Consider the following 13,829-nt stretch of genomic DNA (forward strand, 5'->3'; position numbering starts at 1 on the left):
ATTACAGAGTAATTTATAATAAAATAATATGTATTTCACTAAATAAATGCTTAGGATGGCTTAATTAGAAAATGTAATAAAGTAGCCAGTTGCTGCACCTCAACATAGAATCACCATGAATGTGACAACTACAAATTCAGACCGGTTCAAATGTGTTTATGTGTAACTTATATGCTGTACCACGGGTAACGTTGCTGTTGGTGACATGATTTTATTAAACGGTGAACAGTTCTTCGAAGTTCTGAACAAAATCAAATATATATCTCCCCCAGTATACATAATTATTATATTCTTCGGGAATTCAGTGTACCCTGAAAACACGAAAAATTACTTGTGCTTTATATGTAAAAACGAGGTTCCAGGTTCATTACCTGAAGAGGGTTTTTGTCTGTTTGTTTGGTTAGTATTTTTTTTTTTCCACAAACCCCTGCATGTGAATGTCCAGTAGGGTATTACTTAGCTTATAACAACTGAATTCTGTGAAGCATTATCCTGTGCTCTATGATGACCTGGGCACCCTGCCACTCCTGGCCAAAAGTACTCCCTAATCACTGTAATGACAATAATATCTTCTAAATTACCAAAATGCTCTTTAGAGCGTTGTATGATACCATGGAAAATCTATGCCTTACAGCTTCAACCTGTCAGAAACACAATGTCTATTATCACTGGAAACTTGGCCTTAATGCATAGCCTCTGTATAATATGTGTCATTAATACAGCCAAATGAGCCTAATATTCATTCAAGAGATGAACAAATACAGTAAATGATGAAAAGTTTTCTTTATTGAGGGCATGGATGATGTTAGCAAGAGTACTTTCAACAGAATAGAAGGAGAAAAAGATTTCAGCAGGTGAAGTCATTTTTCAAGAGACTAAGTAATTTAAGCCAGTAAGAGTGTATGCAACTCATGAATATTGGTTGGTTGCTCAGGGAAGAGAAAGTTTTTAACATTTTCAGATCTGCTGAGTGAGGCAATGTAACGAAATGAAGCAAATTTAAAATAATGATGTAAACATTCCTTGAAAAATGCATATTGAACACAATTTTAAACTTCATTTAAAAATTTTTTTTTCAAAAAAGAAGAAATTGCTAATATTTCCTCTTCTACCCACCTCAGTCTTTCATTCCATTTTTCTGTGCTTTTGTCTGGCTAATATTCCCATACTCTATGTTTGTTTTGCTTTCTGGTCCTAAAAAAAGGTCATCATTAATGTATTATTTATTTAAGCTTTGGGGAAAGAATACTCACTTACAATTTGTCAGATTCATTTAAAACTGCACTTCTCAATTTCAGAGTCATTAACAAGCTTGCCTAATTTAGTATCATCTGCAAAACTGATGAGCAGATTTTCAATTGCTTTGTTCAGGTTATTAACAAGTTTAACTCCCAGAATAGATTAAACTTCAGGATTTATTCTTCTGTAACTTGACCCTCTAAGGATAAAACTTTCACAACTCTTCTGAGTGCATCCTCAGTTCAGTTGTTCACCTTCATAAGTTGAAAAAGAGAAAAGTAAGATTTCTTAAATAATGTCAGTATAATTATGATGAGATGGTAAGCGGTTTGTTGGGTCTACTTTGATAGAGAGTGGCCTTAAAAGCTAAAAAAAAAAAAGAAGACCTCATATAGATATTCATTGCTTGTCTAGTATTATAGGGATAGTGATCAACATTTAACTTGGGTAATGTTGTTTATTTTCCATAATAATCCTATGAGCTAGATATCTTTTACCTCTTTAGTAAGATCTGAAACCAGAACTCAAAGAAACTGAATTCTGAATCCAAATTGCTGCCAAGGATGCTTCTTTAGATACCACTAAAAAAATGTTTTAAGTTCTCCAAATCTCTTCTATGTTTCAAAGTTTTGTTAATTTGGAAAAGGAAAGAAATAGAGCAAAAAGGAAAGAAGCTAAAATTAGTAAGTACCTTATGTGTTCCAAGTATTTTAAATAGCTGTTCATTCATTTTTAGTTCCCTCATTCTTTTCTGGGAAACATATCTTAAGTGATTATTTTATGTTCAATTTGTGCTTTACTCTAGCCTTTTCATGGTATTTAGTGTCTAATGAAATGTTGACAAATGAGTTCTTAAAATTTGCTGTTAGAAATGTTATGACAGGATAAGGAGAAGTTTAATATAATATGGTAGCACAGAACAGAGGGCCTAGCTAGACGTAAGGGTCAGGAGACAGGTCCAGGAGGAAAGGGTGTTTAGAAACTGACTTGATGCATGAGCTCAAGTCAATTAAGATGTGAAATATTTATTGTGTTGCTTGGTTGACTATGCAAACTTTCTCTGTTTGTTATCCAATGGGCATCTCCATGAACATGTTAGCTATTTTCCAGGCCCACTTACAGTTAGGGCTGACCATGAGATCCTGTTCTGGCCAAAGAATTATTAGATGAAGTTGGGGTGTGGGGGGGTCAGGGTCACTTTTAGATAATATATCCCTTTCCCTTGAAAATTAAGCTTCATAGGAAAATCTTTTTCCATACTTTTTTCCAGTGAATGATTCTTTTTCTCCTTTTTTGGGAAAGCCTTCTGAAAGTGTTTTAATCTACTTTTTTCTCCTTAACATGGAAATGAGTCTCTAAAAAGATACAGAATAATACAATTTACCCACTGAGGAAATTGGAAATTAAGAGAATGAGAATGTCTTCCCTAATTATATTTTCCTTTCAATTAATTGTATATTATACAATTGGTGGGAGTATGATGGAATGGAGCTGTGTACAATCTAGGGAGAGACTGCAAATCCAAGCATTTGTGCCTCTTCCTTTTGTAAAATAAAGAGCAGCAAGGGGCTTCCCTGGTGGCACAGTGGTTGAGAGTCCGCCTGCTGATGAAGGGGACACGTGTTCATGCCCCGGTCCGGGAGGATCTCACATGCCACGGAGCAGCTGGCCCCGTGAGCCATGGCCGCTGAGCCTGCGCGTCTGGAGCCTGTGCTCCACAACGGAAGAGGCCACAACGGTGAGAGGCCCACGTACCACACACACACACAAAAAAAGAGCAGTGAGAAGGTGGGTGTCTATATGTTGTAAATTTCTCTTATGAAAACAGTAATAACTATTGGGGGTAGAAGATTATAAATTCAAATTAGCTCTGTTTTGGTACAAAATAAAGTTACTCCCAAGCAACATGCCACAATAATAAGAAGAGGAAAGCAGTGAAATTAAACTCATTAGATAAATGAAAAAAGCAGGAAGTATCTTATTCTTCTGTGGAGATGGGATAAAAAGTAAATAAAAAGAAATCTGTTATTTGAGAGTTGTGTAAAATGTGTCTACTTGTTTATACCCCAACATTATTTTTACATTCTTATAGTTGAACATGTGAATTATTCAAAGAACTTAATCATGCTACTTTCAGTAACATATAGATGTTCACATAAATATTTAATCACTGTACAGACTTTTTACAATAGTTCCTTGTATCTGATTTAAGATTATAGGATAATTTGCAATATATGACAGTCCTTTATTCTCTGTTTTATGAGTTCTGAAAATTTGCTTACCACACAAAAGAATCTGAATTGAATGTAACACAGCTCCATTTTTAAAGCTTATACAACTCTCTTAGCCCAATATCGCAGAAAATGTCACAGAATGTCACTTGAAATTGTTACCATTGTTCTAGAATCTATCCAGATGAATGTATTTTGAATTAGAATCATGGTAAGGGTCTAGACATAATGGTGAATAATAATACATCATATGATCAGTTTACGTTTTGGCTTTTGAAACTTCTTTGTACAAACACGCACACATTTTAGACACAAAGAACACATTTTGATAACTAACGTAGAAAAAGTATTAATTACATTTGGTCTGCTTTATAATTTAGTGAGTCATTGCTCAATAATTCATTTAGTTATAAAAGTTCAACAATGAACTAACTGGAATATACTGAACTACACATCCAATTAACTTACTTTAAAAGTGATTCCATCTGAGATGTAGGTTTTAACTAAACTTACTGTGATAATCATTTTGCAATGTACACATACATTAAATCATCACATTGCATACCTTAAGCTTACATATGTCATATGACAGTAATACCTCAATCATGCTAGAAAAAAAAATTCAATTAAAAAAATTAAATTTTGGTGCTGAGCCATATTTATGCACAATAAAATTTTAACAATTTACAGCAATGCTACTGAACTTCAAATACCCTTTTAAAAAATGCAGTGTCTTGTCTTACCACTACATATAGTACTTTCACATGTTTTTAGTAGACCTGATTTATTCCAACTTTAGAATAAATATAAATGTTTACTTAGACTCCCATCCAAACAATGCCAATTATCTGATAAAAATTCCATGTCATTCCCTAGCAAACTTTTCTTGCCTATTCCTTGAAAGAAAATTGCCATAAAGAAAAAAAAAAAATCAAGAATAGAAACAATTTTCCAGCAAGAAAAATTTATAAGAAACAATGAAAGTTTCATTTAAAAAACCCAAAAAATTATATTAGCCTCTACTTAATTACAGTGAATTAGTAAAGCACTCAGTAGGAAGAGATTTAAATTTTCATTTTGATCAAAATTAAGATGGGAATAATTTAAACAAGGAATATCCAGAAACATCTCCCATATATGAGTTATGTTTCCCTCTGATTATTTACTGCTTTAATATTGATCAGTTGGGACACAGGAAAAATACAAAATGTCAGAAAATAAAATAAGAGATTTTCTAGCTTTTTTTAAGTAAAAATTCATTTTTCAGTCAAATTTCCTTACAACAGAAAAGTTAATTACAATTCCAATAAATGGTCAACATTAAATATTTGAACTATCCAAACACTTTTGACTTATTCATAGGTTTTTTTTTTCTCCAGAGCTTAATTCTTCAACAAGCCTTTATAAATATGGTTCTTTTCCATCAAACTTTTGAAGAAAGTTAAGTTCTAGTCTGAATCCCATCAAAAGTCTGGGTTTATGCTTCTTTAGTTTCAATTAAATTCAAAGTCATATGTTGTATTAGTCATTTATATTCACTGAGGCTTGGGCTAAGATTAAAATCAAGTTATGCAGCCTGTTAGACACACCTGAACAGAATACCATGCTGTGTCCTGTGATAAGGATTTCCACTCAGGTACAGAGACCCATCTTTTTTTCTCAAAAGTAATTTGTAATATATTAAAATACAAACACACTGGCATACAATATTCTGAGGTTCTACACAGTTGACCCTTGAACAACACAGGTTTGAACTGCCTGAATCCACTTATATGCAGCTTTTTTTCCAATAGTAAATATTACAGTGGTATACCTGGGGTTGGTTGAACCCACAGATGTGGAACCTCAGATAGGCAGGGCCCGACTACAATTTATATGCAGATTTTCAAATGGGAGGAGGGCTGGTATCCCTAATCCCCCTCCACACCTCCGCCCTCCATGTTGCTCAAGGGTCAACTGTACTGCACAACATACCTGCAAAAATGTTTGCTTGTGAAAATTACCAACAGTTCTATCAAACTACCCATCTCAGCTATAGAGAAAACAAAATATCTCCGAACAAATTATGGACTAAGAAGTTCTAAAATTGTCCCACATCTAGACATTCTAGATAGATATCATTATTTATTTATTTATTTATTTATTCATTGAAATACAGATCTAAACACTGAAGAAACATAAAAGGGAATTCCCAGGAGATAACCATGAACGGTTGCTAACACTGCAGTGTGAGAGTGTGGCAGCCTTCTGCATCATGGATCCAGTGCAGAAGGCTGAGTTTTAGCACCTGGGCCCATGTAAAGTGAAGGTTGAAAAGGAGACCCCAGAACAAAGGCCAGGATCTTTAAAGGCTAAAACCCCAGTGAAAGAGGAATTCTTAAGTCCAGTCCCTTGACCAAAGAAAATGTCAAAATGTTAAATTTTAATGGTGGCTTTTGCAGGAAGAAATGTATATATTTGAGATATAAAAGCAGTAGGTTTTTGAAGACCAAATTCTCACTATTCTCATGGTATAGTAAGTCAAAAAAAATGTTGACATAAATATCACTCCCAGGATAGACAGTTGAGAAAAGCAAACCCCAAATATATCTCCCTCTGTTTATGTTCCTCCCATGGAAAGACAGAAGGTACACTTCATCAACAATAAAACTACAGCAAGGGGGGAGATCCAGGTAGGAGTAATGGAGTGCAAAAATTCAATTGGCTACATATGCCAAAGGCAACGCAGCTAGCTAGAAAAAAGTGTGTTCTTAAACAGTGAAAGCACAATTACAAAACTATGTTAAAAAAACCAACATACTTAATAGTGAGACATTAGAAGCATTTTTTTTTTTTTTTTTTTTTTGTGGTACGCGAGCCTCTCACGGTTGTGGCCTCTCCCATTGTGGAGCACAGGCTCCAGACGTGCAGGCTCAGTGGCCACGGCTCACGGGCCCAGCCGCTCGGCGGCATGTGGGATCTTCCCGGACCGGGGCACAAACCCGTGTCCCCTGCATCGGCAGGAGGACTCTCAACCACTGCGCCACCAGGGAAGCCCAGAAGCATTTTTCTTAAAAATCAAGAATGATAACATTAATCATTTCTTCAGTGTTAACAAGTTACTAAATTATACATATTACACAATACCATATATGTTTCATTTTCATATATGAAACTATAAAACATATAACATTGATAATATGCATGTAGCAAAACTATAACACTATGCATGGGATTGCTTTATCCCAAGTTCAGCAGAGTGCTTATCTCTGGAGGAGAAGGACATAAAGGGTAAGATTTAGCTGTATTTACTGAATTTATTTTATTTTTTAAAGAGAGATCTGATATAAATAGGGCAAAATGTAACTACTTCTTACATTTTTATGGTGTTCACATGGGTGTCCATTACATAATTTTAAAATTTCCTAGAAGTTGGAATAGTTTAAAAATTGAGGTGTTAACTAACCTTACCGTGGTAATCATGTTGCAATATATGTGTATCTAATCATCATATAGTACACCTTAAATTTACAGTATGTTACATGTCAATAAAATCTTAAAACTGGAAAAAATGACAAAAAATTCTAAGGTAATTTTTGTTTCCTTAATTTTTACAAAATCTCTAAAGTCATTTTTGTTTACTTAAGATTTTACAGTTATTAAAATTATAATTTTAACTCTGAAGACTATAAATTTTTAGTGTCTTCTAAAAACATAAAGACTAACAGCAGAATAGGTAAGAAAAGCACTTTCAACATTGGGAGTCATTTTGCTAAATTATACCTGTGATTTAAAATAGCTACTCTGGGGCTTCCCTCGTGGCGCAGTGGTCGAGAGTTCGCCTGCCGATGCAGGGGACATGGGTTCGTGCCCCGGTCTGGGAAGATCCCACATGCCGCGGAGCGGCTGGGCCCGGGAGCCATGGCCGCTGAGCCTGCGCGTCCGGAGCCTGTGCTCCGCCACGGTAGAGGCCACAACAGTGAGAGGCCCGCGTACCGCAAAATAAATAAATAAATAGATAAAATAGCTACTCTGAAGGTCAATTAGCAACTAATATCAATTAAGGCTGTACCTTATTAATTATCAATATGTCAAAATCTTATTGGTTTATGATTTTTTTTATAGGAAGAGAGCCATAAGTGCCATCAAGTTATTAATCAACAAGTTAAAAGGGAGGAAGTGGAGAGGACTTGGAAACATGCCTGATTTCTATCACTGGAACTTGGTAGCTGTCTCATCTAAAAAAATAAATAAACACCATAAACAATTGACAATGTTTTAAAGGCACAGCTTTTTACAACCATCAGCATTTAGAGGGGTTATACTGAACTAACGAATTTATGTCAGGTAGTTTTGGCTGTTATTCAGGCACTCAACACATTTTAGCCATTCAAGTTGTTTACAGTCAGTGTCATTTCTGATTGGGTGGTACCTGTGTTATAGGTAAATAACTGTTAAATGTTTATAATATTACCCTTGCCTGTAACTTATCACATTTAATGAAGGTAACATTCAAAGAAACTATAACTTAATTTAATATTTCTGTCCTCCTCAAAAAATTTTCCACATATAGAACAGGAGTAAAATCTTGGAACACAGCGAAAGAGTGATGCCTAAAATCTTTCCTGGTATTTCAGTAGATAGTGATGAAAATGTCCAGGCTGCTAATCAAGGAAGAAGAATACTAGAATATGTGTTAAGAGAACTCTAATCTACAAAGTTACGCTTAAAATAATGGGCTCCAACCAGATGATACTGAACTTGGAGAACACATAATAGTAAACAACTAGACAAGTTTGAGAGTCCATAGTTTGGAGGAAAACTTTTAAATAGTTCAGGAAGTTTAAAAATACACATATTTATCATTTTCAAATTTTTAATTAGAAAATCTCCCAAATACTGAGTATAAAAATGTTTGCAGAAGTTTATTAAAATGTTCTATTATGTGGTGTTTATTTGTATGCATCTATAAAATATTTAAATGTATGATTGTTTTATCAGTTGATATGCATATTCTATAACACGTCTAGGGAACTTGAAGGATTAGTGCTGCAATTTTCTTCAACAAAAGCTACTTGGTATATATACAGAGAACTGGCAAAGTCTTCTATTCCTTATCTCTAAAAGCATATGTCTCTGAACTTTATAGGTACACATTCTATTCATTCATCAAAAATTTTCTTAATAGACATGTGGAATATCCATCTTAAAATATATGGATTTGGGAAACACTGTTTAGACTATGAACTGGCCAATCACACATTCTATGTGTACTGTCATATTTAACATGATGTAACGTTATGTACATTAATGTTTGGAACTCAGTTTCTCAGGACTCTAATAAAACCATACTTTAACATAGTAAATTTACTAGCTATTTATACATAATCAGCAAATCTGCATTTTCCATTAAAATTCATTTCATTTCACCGACAATGCTGACTTACACATTAAATATGTATGCTAACACAGAAACTGAATTTGCAGGTGATAAAATTCTGAACATTTACCTTACCTAAGAGTAACCTCAGATTCTAATAGTATAATTAACTGATGTCAGGTATATTATCACTGGCTGCTCCATATGTGAAGATGTATTTTTCTCTAAATGACACATTTTTATAAAGGATTTAACATTAGTTATACAGAGTCTTTTCACTAAAAATGTGATTTTACTCTTTTTCAAAAATCTAATTTCTGTCACTTACATCTCTGCCTTCTTGAGGCCATAGTTAATTATCGTAGTACAAGTGGGATAAAACTAGCTTAAAGGTTACATAGCAGTGCTTTTATGAAAACCTTTGGCTTTATTCTGCAAATCTATTTAGGGAAAAACTAATGAGCTCGTAGAAGAAAGAAGTAGCTCATAAAGAATTTGGGCCATGTAACTAACTGATTCCCTACAAAGAAAAATACTTGCATGAAGGAGATTCATGACAAGATTTAAGATGACAAATGTTTATGAATAACATTCTAAATGGCTGAAGTCAACTGTGCTATAAACCATCTGGCAGATTTAAGTCCTAAATGAAATGCGTATGAATTACTGCCATTTAATAGACTATTTAATGGACCTATGAAAAATTATTTGGCAAAACAACAGGTTTTCAGTAAAAAGAATCAATCTTCCTGAGGACCAAACCTAGAGAATATTTCCTCATCCAAATAAGAATAATATACAGGATCAGATGACATATTCTCTGAATTTCAGAAAATAAAAGCTGTATTTATAATGTGTAAATAGAAGATACACATGCCAGTGTCAAAGATAACATTTAGCAGTGTGACACGGCGACATCCAAATCCATAGTCATCGATCACCAAGATGAATAGTCTTTCTGAAGAAAAGTAATATTATACATGCATAAAATTTTGGAAATAGCAGTAAAATTTTGAAGCATGGGTTTCCAATGTATATAGGTTAACTTGTTAAATTTTATTAAATCCATCACCTCACTCGATGATAATATTTGATGAATATTTCAGTTAGACGTTACCATTGTAATATATTATAATTCATAGTTGATCAGAAACAAATCCAAAACTGTTGTCCTCTGAGATTTTCAATTATTATGTTGGCTGCATTATTTTTATATAGTCAAGCAGAAGATGGCAATTATATCAAGGCAGCTTTGTGTTTCCTGAGTCACTGGTGTGGCATTGTTATTTAATTGGGTGAAATAATTTCCTCAATTATTTCATAATGTTCTGTGACATTAACAGGCTTAACTCTTTTTTAAACATGAAGCTAGGTAGAGGGAGGCAAAGAAATTAATACACAGCAATTATTTATGTGCAGAAAAATTGCGTGGGCTGAGGGTATGACATAACTGTTGATATTCTAGGAATTCTATCAAGCTGTGATTTTAAAACCATAATCTATATATTACTTTAAATAATTCTTCTAAACTATAATATCTGGAACAAAATATATTTAAAAACTGCCCCAGTAGCTAGGGTAGGAGCATATGCAATAGAAAGAAAGACAAAGGTAGGTTGTTTAAATATTGTTTGTAGATGATTAACTCACTTATTAAAAGTGCTGTACTTATGAAAACTAGTATCATGTTCCTCTTGAGACACAAATCTAGTTCACAGAACCAGTCACCTACACCTAAAATACTATGTATATTTGGTATAGGGCAAAAGAAAATGAGGGCAAAATTTGACTCATCACATACAAATTTACCACAGCTACTGGCACATCTGAAGATGATTCAATACTCATGGCTTATACACAAACATCAGGGCATTTTTTTCCATATTCTACAGCAGGGTTTGGTGAACTACGGCCCACCGTCTGTTTTTGTAAGTAAAGTTTTATTGGAATACAGCCACAGTACAATGGTAGATTTGAGTAGTTGTAACAGAATCCATGAAGCTCTCAAAGTCCCAGATATATACTATTTGGTTCTTCACTGGAAAAGTTTCCCAAACTATGGGAACACATCTAACTTTCTCATGGTTCTACTTATTTTTTTTAGCAGCTAATTCAGAAATCCATCCATTTATTTATTTTTTTGTCTGTATATTATCAGCAATTTTTTAAACATCTTTATTGGACTATAATTGCTTTAATCCATCCGCTTATGCAGCAAGCAGATATTGGTCACTGCCATTATGCTAAGTTCTCAGCCATCTAAATACCAGTGATACAGAGAAGAGAAAGACAAGCAAGGTTCTGATGCCAAAGTCCCTACCTTCTAATCTGGGGAAGAAACAATAATAGACAAGAGACATCACTTAAATAAGATTAATTTCAGGCTTGATTTGTAGGGTGAAGACATTTTCAAAAGGAGCAGTTGAAAGAATATTTGTGGGTAAGACTGGAGAGGTGCCACTAAATTGAATCACCAAGGAAAACTTTGGAGAAGAGATGACATCTGAGCTGCAACCTGAATGAAGAGTGTTATCCATGCAGACACTGGGGAAAGAGCTTCCAGGTGGAAATAGCAGCACTATCAAAGGTCTTCAGGTAGGAATATGCTTGGGTTTCTTTTCAGAGAAAAGCAGTGCTGCTGAAGTATAGCAAGTGAGAAGATGGTGGTGGTATTTGAAGAGATATAGGTGAGATGTAACTGGCATTTCCTCACTAGGTTGTTCCAAGTATTAAATGAAAATAAATTACAACATAGAGTAGGAAGTAACATAATGACATTAACATGAGAAAAACATTAAATGTCCTGCTATCTCACTTTCTAAGCTTCAGAAAATGGTAATACAATTATACATCTCTTTCTTTGGCTCCTTTAAACTAAGGCAAGGGGTACAGCCTTGGGGGTAGAGATGAAGTAAGGGAAAGGAGAGGTATGGATGGATTCTCCAAAGGAGAACGTATTTAATGTTCTTTCTTTCCCAAAGCCCTCCACAAGCTCCACGCTTCTCAGAGAGCATCTCGAGGCCATACCGACCTTCAGCTCCACAGTGTACAACCTGGTATTACATAAGAAGACCTCGAACCTTCGGAGTGTTCCTGCCCATGTGGTGAAGGTCTTTTGTATCTGCTCTATGTGTTCTCCTTTAAAGGGCTCCCCAATGACTCAGATTTATATTTATAAAGGCACACTGTTAATCTCCAAAGGAATTACCAGATACCCTAAATGAAATATATTCAAAAGCAATAGTTCCTTTATCCAAAGACACTCTGTCGCTTCTATATTCCCTGTAAACTTTGTATCCCAGCTTTATTAAGATGTCTTCTTTGGTAAAAACAGACCCAGGACTTAGAGAGAAGTCGTGGGCTAAGGGACGAAATCACTCATATTTACCCAGTAATTTACACCTAATAAAATGTCACTTTTCATTGTGGCAGAATCTAACAGTTACCAACCTTTTAAATCAGGAAAACTTAGGTTTGAATGTGGATTTTCTACTGACTCACCTTATGAATTTGAACAAGGAATTAAGGTCTCCAAGACTCATTTTGTTTATATACAATAAAGAGAACAATATTTACTTTGTAGGGTATTACTGGAGGTTAGAAATTAATGATTGTAAAAAGTCTAATGAGGTACCTATTACTCACTAAATTGTGTAGATAAAAATAACAACCACTACAATTTATTAACCATCTGCGATTTGCAAGCAGTTCAGTTAATACTTTATATATATTATACATTATTTAATTAAAGTGGTAGTCTAAAGTAGGTATCATTGGCTCCAAATCAATGTGAGGATCCTAGTTTTAGAGACATTTAAGAGAAGCCGACAAGTCCCTAGTAAAATGTGTATCCATGATTTACTGATATATCAGTTTGTCATGATTAGTATTACTCCTTTGCCTGTGCCTCGGATCTGGCACAGATACATGTCTTCCTGTCATAACACTGGCTCCTCTTCACTGACTTGACCTCTTTTCCTCATAAACACAACACCTACATGCTTGGCTTCCACCTGGATAGCCCCTGAAGAGCCCCTGGGTATCCTGTATGATAAATCTGGATAGTCTTTAATGGAAATACCATGCATCCCACACTGTCCTCAGTTATCAGACATTTGATGTGTCATTTTCTTACACGACACAGAGGCTGGGCATCACCAACATTTTTAAAAGTGGACTGAATCTTCCTTGTCAGCTCCAGTTTACTCCATATAATCTTTTTTATTCAGACAAAGCTTCTCACAATTCCCCAAACACTTGATAAACAATCATGTTACCATACTGTTTCTCATCCCTTTCCTGGAATATCCTAATTTTATTCCTTCTATACTCACAAAGACCTACTTTTTCCTCAAGACACAGAAAAAAAAAAAAGAAAATTGTTTCCCTCATCCCAATCCACAGACTGAGATTATGGTCTCATCTTCAGATTTCTCCGAACACTTCATTTCTAATTCTATTACAGCACTTCACTGAAAGCACCTGTCTCATGTGTGGCACTGCAAAGAACTTGAACACATGAATTTAACCTTTTTCTTTTCACTTTTGTGTATTCGGTGCAAGTCAGCTTTATTGGCATTCATAAAAAGTTGCAGTATAGAGAAATCATGTCAAACCTAATCGCCCAATTCATCCCACCCTCCCCTTCCCCCACGCTGTGTCCACACGTCCGTTCTCTATGTCTGCGTCTCTATTCCTTCACTGAAGATTAGGACTGACCTAAATACACTACCATATGTAAAATAGACAGCTAGTGGGAACGGTATAGCATAGGGAGCTCAGCTCGGTGCTCTGTGGTGACCTAGAGGGGTGGGATTGCGGAGGTGGGAGGGAGGTCCAAGAGGGAGGGGATGTATGTATGCACATAACTGATTCACTTTGTTATACAGCAGAAACTAACACAACACTGTAAAGCAATTACACTCCAATAAAAAAAAATCATGTCATTTAAATACACACTTTTTTTAGACTCCTACATCAGCGGCCCACAGTGAATAATG

This window comes from Mesoplodon densirostris, chromosome 2 (assembly GCF_025265405.1).
Source record: "Mesoplodon densirostris isolate mMesDen1 chromosome 2, mMesDen1 primary haplotype, whole genome shotgun sequence".
NCBI classification, from domain to species: domain Eukaryota; kingdom Metazoa; phylum Chordata; class Mammalia; order Artiodactyla; family Ziphiidae; genus Mesoplodon; species Mesoplodon densirostris.